Genomic DNA, 7,732 nt, shown 5'->3' with positions numbered 1-7,732 from the left:
CTTTGTCTGATGAACTGTATGTATACTGTTTATATGGTGTGGTGTGTGGTGTGGCATTTCTTTGGGGGGGCCGTACAGCCCTCCATGTGCTCACCAGAGGTAGCCTGACTGCCATTAGGTACCGATATGAGATCCTCAGACCCCTTTTGAGACCATATGCTGGTGCGGTTGGCCCTGGGTTCCTCCTACTGCAAGACAATGCTAGACCTCATGTGGCTGGAGTGTGCCAGCAGTTCCTGCAAGAGGAAGGCATTGATGCTATGGAGTGGCCCGCCCGTTCCCCAGACCTGAATCCAATTGAGCACTTCTGGGACATCATGTCTCGCTCCATCCACCAACGCCACGTTGCACCACAGACTGTCCAGGAGTTGGCGGATGCTTTAGTCCAGGTCTGGGAGGAGATCCCTCAGGAGACCATCCGCCACCTCATCAGGAGCATGCCCAGGCGTTGTAGGGAGGTCATACAGGCACGTGGAGGCCACACACACTACTGAGCCTAATTTTTTGACTTGTTTTAAGGACATTACATCAAAGTTGGATCAAAGTTGGATCAGCCTGTAGTGTGGTTTTCCACTTTAATTTTGAGTGTGACTCCAAATCCATATCATTATCCATATAATTTCCATTGATAATTTGCGTGATTTTGTTGTCAGCACATTCAACTATGTAAAGAAAAAAGTATTTAATAAGAATATTTCATTCATTCAGATCTAGGATGTGTTATTTAAATGTTTCCTTTATTTTTTGAGCAGTGTATATATATATTTTAAATTCTTCCTGTTTTCAAACGGTACATTTATATTTTCAACATTTCGGTGTTTTTTTTCCTCACCACATAAAATTAAACCATTAAACCGTTCAGCGAAATAATGTCAAATATTTAACTAGGCAAGTCAGTTAAGAACAAATTCTTATTTACAGTAACGGCCTACCCCGGCCAAACCCGGAAGACGCTGGGACAATTGTGCGCCTCCCTATGGGACTCCCAATCACGGCCGGATGCGATGCAGCCTGGATTCGAACCAGGGACTGCAATGACGCCTCTTACACTGAGATGCAGTGCCTTAGACCGCTGCACCACTCGGGAGCCAAATAAATAACATCCAATCACAATCGTCACTCTCTTGCGGGAAACCTTCACTCTTGCGCAGACATTTAGAAACAAAACATGACAATTTGAAAAATAAGCCACAGGAGTTTGAGCGATAATAATGAGAACTTTTGAGTAGTAAGACATGTATAAAAACAACAAATACCATTAATAAGAAGGGGCTAGAAGCGTCTTATATGGTGAGCTAGGACAGGCAAGCCCCATACTATTGTGGAGGACTTCATTCTTCCTGCTGCCGCGGATATGGCTGGGACAATGCTAGGGAAAAGGACCCCAAAAACTATACAGACAATGCCTTCATCAAACAACACTGTTTCACAACGCATCAGTGACATGTTTTGAAACAATTACTGCTTCGCATACAAGCCAGTGAATTATATGCGTTACAGCTGGATGACTCAGACGTGGCGGGCCTGGTACAGCTCCTGGTATATGTCCATTACATTTATGGGGGGGTCAATTAAGGAAGACATCCTCTTCTGCAAACCAGGACAACATGAGAGGATATTTTTTAAGTACTGGACAGCTTTGTGACATCAAATGGACTTTGGTGGCCAAGATGTGTTGGTATCTGTACTGATGGTGCAAAAGCCATGACAGGGAGACATAGTGGAGTGGTAACTCGCATGCTCTCGACGCCGCTTGGGTACACTGCAGCATCCACCGACAGGCTCTTGCTGCCAAGGCAATGCCTGACAGCTTGAAAGACTTGGATACTACAGTGAAAATGGTTAACTTTGTTAAAGCAAGGCCATTGCACTCGTGCATTTTCTGCATTATGCAATGATATGGGCAGCGACCATGTAACGCTTTTACAACATACAGAAAGAAGTGAGCTGGTTATCAAGGAGCAAAGTATTGACACGTTGTTTTGAATTGAGAGACAATCTTAAAGTTCTCTTTACTTGTCTGACCGCTTGCACGATAATGAGTTTCTCACACGACTGGCCTTTCTGGGTGCTGTTTTATCCTCGCCTGAATGATCTGAATCTATGATTACAGGGACTCGCAACTATATTCAATGTGTGGGACCAAATTGAGGCAATGTTTAAGAAGTTGGAGCTCTTTTCTGTCTGCATTAACAAGGACAACACACAGGTCTTTCCATCATGGTATGATTTTTTTGTGTGCAAATGAACTCAAACTGACGGACAATGTCAAACGTGATATGGTGCACCGGAGTGAGCTGGGCGCGCAACTGCGCAGGTACTTTCCCGAAACGGACAACTGGTTTCGTTATCCCTTTCATGCCCTGCCTCCAGTCCACTTCCCGATATCTGAACAAGAGAGCTTCATCGAAATTGCAACAAGCGGTTCTGTGAAAATTGAATTGAATCAGAAGTCACTGCCAGATTTCTGGATTGGGCTGCGCTCAGTTTCTTGCCTTGGCAAATCGCGCTATTAAGACACTGATGACCTTTGCAACCACGTACCTATGTGAGAGTGGATTCTCAGCCCTTAATAGCATGAAAACTAAATACAGGCACAGACTGTGTGTGGAAAATGATTTACGACAGACTCCAACACAGCATTGCAGAGGTATGTTCATCCTTTCAAGCACACCCTTCTCAATCCGTGGTGAGTTATTCACCATTTTTTATGAACAAATAAGGTTTTACATGTAAGATGGCTAAATAAGAGAGCAAAATTATTGATTATTATATTATCATTTGTGCCCTGGTCCTATAAGAGGTTGTGACAAAAACACAGTCATTCTTATGTTTAATAAGTGTCTTGTATAGTGTGTGGCAGGCTTACAATGATGGCAAAAAAAACAACATTTGAGAGTGCACACAGCTGGAGGTTAAATGTTTGAAGAGGTATGGGACTATAAAAAGTTTGGGAACCACTGGTTTGAATTAAAGAGGGCAGTCCATAAGCACAGACAAACGATACCAAGGATCTGGAAAGATTCTGCATGCATGAATGGTCTAAGATCCCTCCCCAATGTGTTCTCCAATCTCATTAAACATTTTAGAAAAAGGCTCAGTGTCGTTATCCTCGCAAATTGTTATCACCCTGTGGGGAGTAAGGTAACATGGAGCAGAGAAATAGATGGGAAAACGGTAGACATTCCTACTGTTCAAGATGAAGTCTATGTCAAACACATTACTGATCCATGCAAACATGGTTCAACAACAGACAAAGGCATTGGTTATAGTTAGAGTGAAACCCCCAGACCCCGGTACATACTACTGCGATAGGCAACTAATAGCAGATCTAACAGTGACATAAAAATCTGCAGAAGAGGTCCCAACCTACCCCACCACAAAGAGTGGAACCAATATGAATGTACAAAGCAGAACAAGAAAGTAGAAGGCCAACAGCCTCCCATGGCCCATTGGAAAGTGTGTGTTGCTTTGTCCAGTGGTTCCCAAACTTTTTATAGTCCCGTACCCCTTCAAAACATTCAACCTCCAGCTGCGTACCCCCTCTAGCACCGGGGTCAGCGCACTCTGAAATGTTTTTTTTTTTACCATCATTGTAAGCTTGCCACACACTATACGATACATTTAAACATAAGAATGAGTGTGAGTTAGTCACTTCCCACGAGTCAGATTGTGACAGAGCTCTTATAGGACCAGGGCACGAATAATAATCAATAATTTCTCTTTATTTAACCATCTTACATATAAAACCTTATTTGTTCATCAAAAATTGTGAATAACTCACCGCAGGTTAATGAGAAAGGTGTGCTTGAAAGGATGCACATAACTCTGCAATCTTGGGTTGTATTGGAGAGTCTGTCTTAACTAATTTTCCACACAGTCTGTGCCTGTATTTAGTTTATGCTAGTGAGGGCCGAGAATCCACTCTCACATAAACCACAATTCAAAAGTTTAGGGTCACTTAGAAACGTCCTTGTTTTTGAAAGAAAAGCACATTTTTTTTGTCCATTAAAATAACATCAAATTGATCAGAAATACAGTGTAGACATTGTTAATGTTGTAAATTACTATTGTAGCTGGAAACGGCTGATTTTTTATGGAATAGCTACATAGGCGTACAGAGGCTCATTACCAGCAACCATCGCGCCTATGTTCCAATGGCACCTTGTGTTAGCCAAGTTTATCAGTTTAAAAGGCTAGTTGATCATTAGAAAACCCTTGTGCAATTACGTTAGCACAGCTGAAAAGTGTTGTCCTGATAAAGAAGCAGTAAAACTGGCCTTCTTTACTGGTTGAGTATCTGGAGTATCAGCATTTGTGGGTTCAAATACAGGCTCAAAAAATGGCCTGAAACAAAGAGCTTTCTTCTAAAACTCAGTCTATACTTGTTCTGAAAAGTGAAGGCTATTCCATGCAAGAAATTGCCAAGAAACTGAAGATCTCGTATAACGCTGTGTACTACTCCCTTCACAGAACAGCGCACTGTCTCTAACCAGAATAGAAAGATTAGTGGGAGGCCCCGGTTGCACAACTGAGCAAGAGGACAAGTACATCAGAGTGTCTAGTTTGAGAAACAGACGCCTCACAAGTCCTCAACTGGCTGCTTCATTAAATAGTACAGGCAAAATACCAGTCTCAACATCAACAGTGAAGAGTTGACTCCGGGATGCTGGCCTGCTTTAATCAATGATTTGTGAACGATAATGATTATCTTCATATTGAGATATTGGTCAAAAAGGAGAGCTGCAGCCATTGGTGAAACTGCTATTGAGGACAACGAGATGTGGCCCTGAATTTCTGGACCATGTGAACTTAGGGCTCTACAGCGAGGTCATGACCACCTTGGTAATTGTATTGTCTTGGTCAATTTCAAGATTGTTAGTTGTTGTATAAATGAATAATCCCTTGTTTATGTTAGAATATGAAAACAATAAGAAAAGATTACACACGAGCTAGCCTCGTTTGCCCCTCGATATTGTGCGCTGAATTGCAACAATGTGGCATTTCATCAACTTGATATGTGCTGCGTCCAATTAACTTTTCTTGTACTAATACTAGTGCATTCGGAAAGTATTCAGACCTCTTGACTTTTTACACTTAGTTAAATTACAGCTTTATTCTAAAATGGATTAAATAGTTTTTACCCCTCGATCGACACCCCATAACAGCAAAGCAAAAACAGGTTTGTAAACGGAATATCTGCTTCAGATCACTCAGGACCTCAGACTGGGGCGAAGGTTCACCTTCCAACAGGACAAGACTCTAAGCACACAGCCAAGACAACGCAGGAGTGTCTTCGGGACAAGTCTCTGAATGTCCTTGAGTGGCCCAGCCAGAGCCTGAACTTGAACCAGATCGAACATCTCTTGATAGACCTGAAAATAGCTGTGCATCAACACTCCCCTTTCACCTTGACAGAGCTTGAGAGGATCTACAGAGAAGAATGGGAGAAACTCCCCAAATAGAGGCATGCCAAGTTTGAAGTGTCATACCCAAGAAGACTCAAGACTTTAATCGCTGCCAAAGGTGCTTTAACAAAGTACTGAATAATGGGTCTGAATACTTATGTAAAATGTGATATTTCAGTTTTGTATTTTGAATTACATTTGCTAAAATTTCTAAAAACCTAGTTTTTCTTTGTCATTATGGGGTATTTTGTTTAGATTGATTTGGGGGAAAAAACGATTTAATCAATTTTAGAATACAGCTGTAACATAATGTAGAAAAAAAAGTCAAGGGGTCCGAATACTTTCCGAATGCACTGTAATTCTAAGTATTAAAGATCACACCCATTTGAACATGAGTTATGCAATAATTGTTTCACCTCCCACACATGCGGTGACCTCATCTGGTCTAAATGATATCTCTAGAGACAAAACCTCTCATCACTCAATGCCTAGGTTTACCTCCACTGTATTCACATCCTTGTCTGTACATTATGCCTTGAATCTATTCTTCCGCGCCCAGAAACCTGTTCCTTTTACTCTCTGTTCTGAACACATTAGACAACCAGTTCTTAAAGCCTTTAGCTGTACCCTTATCCTACTACTGGGGCGGCAGGGTAGCCTAGTGGTTAGAGCATTGGACTAGTAAACGAAAGTTTGCAAGTTCAAATCCCCGAGCTGACAAGGTACAAAATCTGTCGTTCTGCCCCTGAACAGGCAGTTAACCCACTGTTCCTAGGCCGTCATTGAAAATAAGAATTTGTTCTTAACTGACTTGCCTAGTAAAAATAAAGGTAAAAAAAAAAAAAAAAACTCCTCCCTAACATCTTCCGACAAGATAGAACTGCCAAAGGGAGCAGAGTTGCAATCTACTGAAGAGACAGCCTGCAGGTGACCTAAACTGGGACATGCTTAACACCCCGACCATCCTACAATCTAAGCTAGATGCCCTCAATCTCACACAAATTATCAATGAATCTACCAGGTACAACCCCAAATCTGTAAACACAGGCACCCTCATAGATATCATCCTGACCAACCTGCCCTCTAAATACACCTCTGCTGTTTTCAACCAGGATCTCAGCGATCCCTGCCTCATTGCCTACGTCCGTAATGGGTCTGCGGTCAAAGACCACCCCTCATCACTGTCAAACGCTCCCTAAAACACTTCAGCGAGCAGGCCCAGGTATTCTTGAAGGATATTGACCTCATTCCGTCAGTCGAAGATGCCTGGTTATTCTTTAAAAAGTCCTTTCCTCACCATCTTAAATAAGCATGCCCCATTCAAGAAATGTAGAACCAGGAACAGATATAGCCCTTGGTTCACACCAGACCTGACTGCCAGTGACCAGCACAAAAACATCCTGTGGCGTACTGCATTAGCATCGAATAGCGTCCGCGATATGCAACTTTTCAGGGAAGTTAGGAACCAATATACGCGGGCAGTTAGGAAAGCAAAGGCTAGCTTTTTCAAACAGAAATTTGCATCCTGTAGCACAAACTCAAAAAAGTTCACCCAAATCCAGATAGCTGATGTTCTGAAAGTTGCAAAATCTGGACCCCTACAAATCAGCTGGGCTAGACAATCTGGACCTTCGCTTTCTAAACTTATCCGCCGCAATTGTTGCAACCCCTATTACTAGCCTGTTCAACCTCTTCTGTATCGTCTGAGATCCCCAAAGATTGGAAAGCTGCTGCGGTCATCCCCCTATTCAAAGGGGGAAACACTCTAGACCCAAACTGTCACAGACCTATATCGATCTATCCTACCCTGCCTTTCTAAGGTCTTCGAAAGCCAAGTTAACAAACAGATCACCGACCATTTCGAATCCCATCATACCTTCTCCGCGATGCAATCTGGTTTCCGAGCTGGTCATGGATGCACCTCAGCCACGCTCAAGGTCCTAAAATGATATCATAACCGCCATTGATAAAAGACAGTATTGTGCAGCTGTCTTCAACGACCTGGCCAAGGCTTTCGACTCTGTCAATCACCACATTCTTATCGGCAGCCTCAATAGCAGTGGTTTCTCAAATGACTGCCTCGCCTGGTTCACCAACTACTTCTCAGACAGAGTTCAGTGTGTCAAATTGGAGGGCCTGTTGTCCGGGCCTCTGGCAGTCTATGGGGGTGCCAGAGGGTTCAATTCTCAGGCCGACTCTTGTCGCTCTTGCTGCTGGTGTTTCTCTGATCCATCTCTACGCAGATGACACCATTCTGTATACATTTGGCCCTTCTTTGGACACGGTGTTAACTAACCTCCAAATGAGCTTCAATGACATACAAC

The sequence above is a fragment of the Oncorhynchus keta genome, chromosome 32, assembly GCF_023373465.1.
Source record: "Oncorhynchus keta strain PuntledgeMale-10-30-2019 chromosome 32, Oket_V2, whole genome shotgun sequence".
Lineage (NCBI taxonomy): Eukaryota > Metazoa > Chordata > Actinopteri > Salmoniformes > Salmonidae > Oncorhynchus > Oncorhynchus keta.
This window is presented reverse-complemented; position numbering follows the sequence as displayed.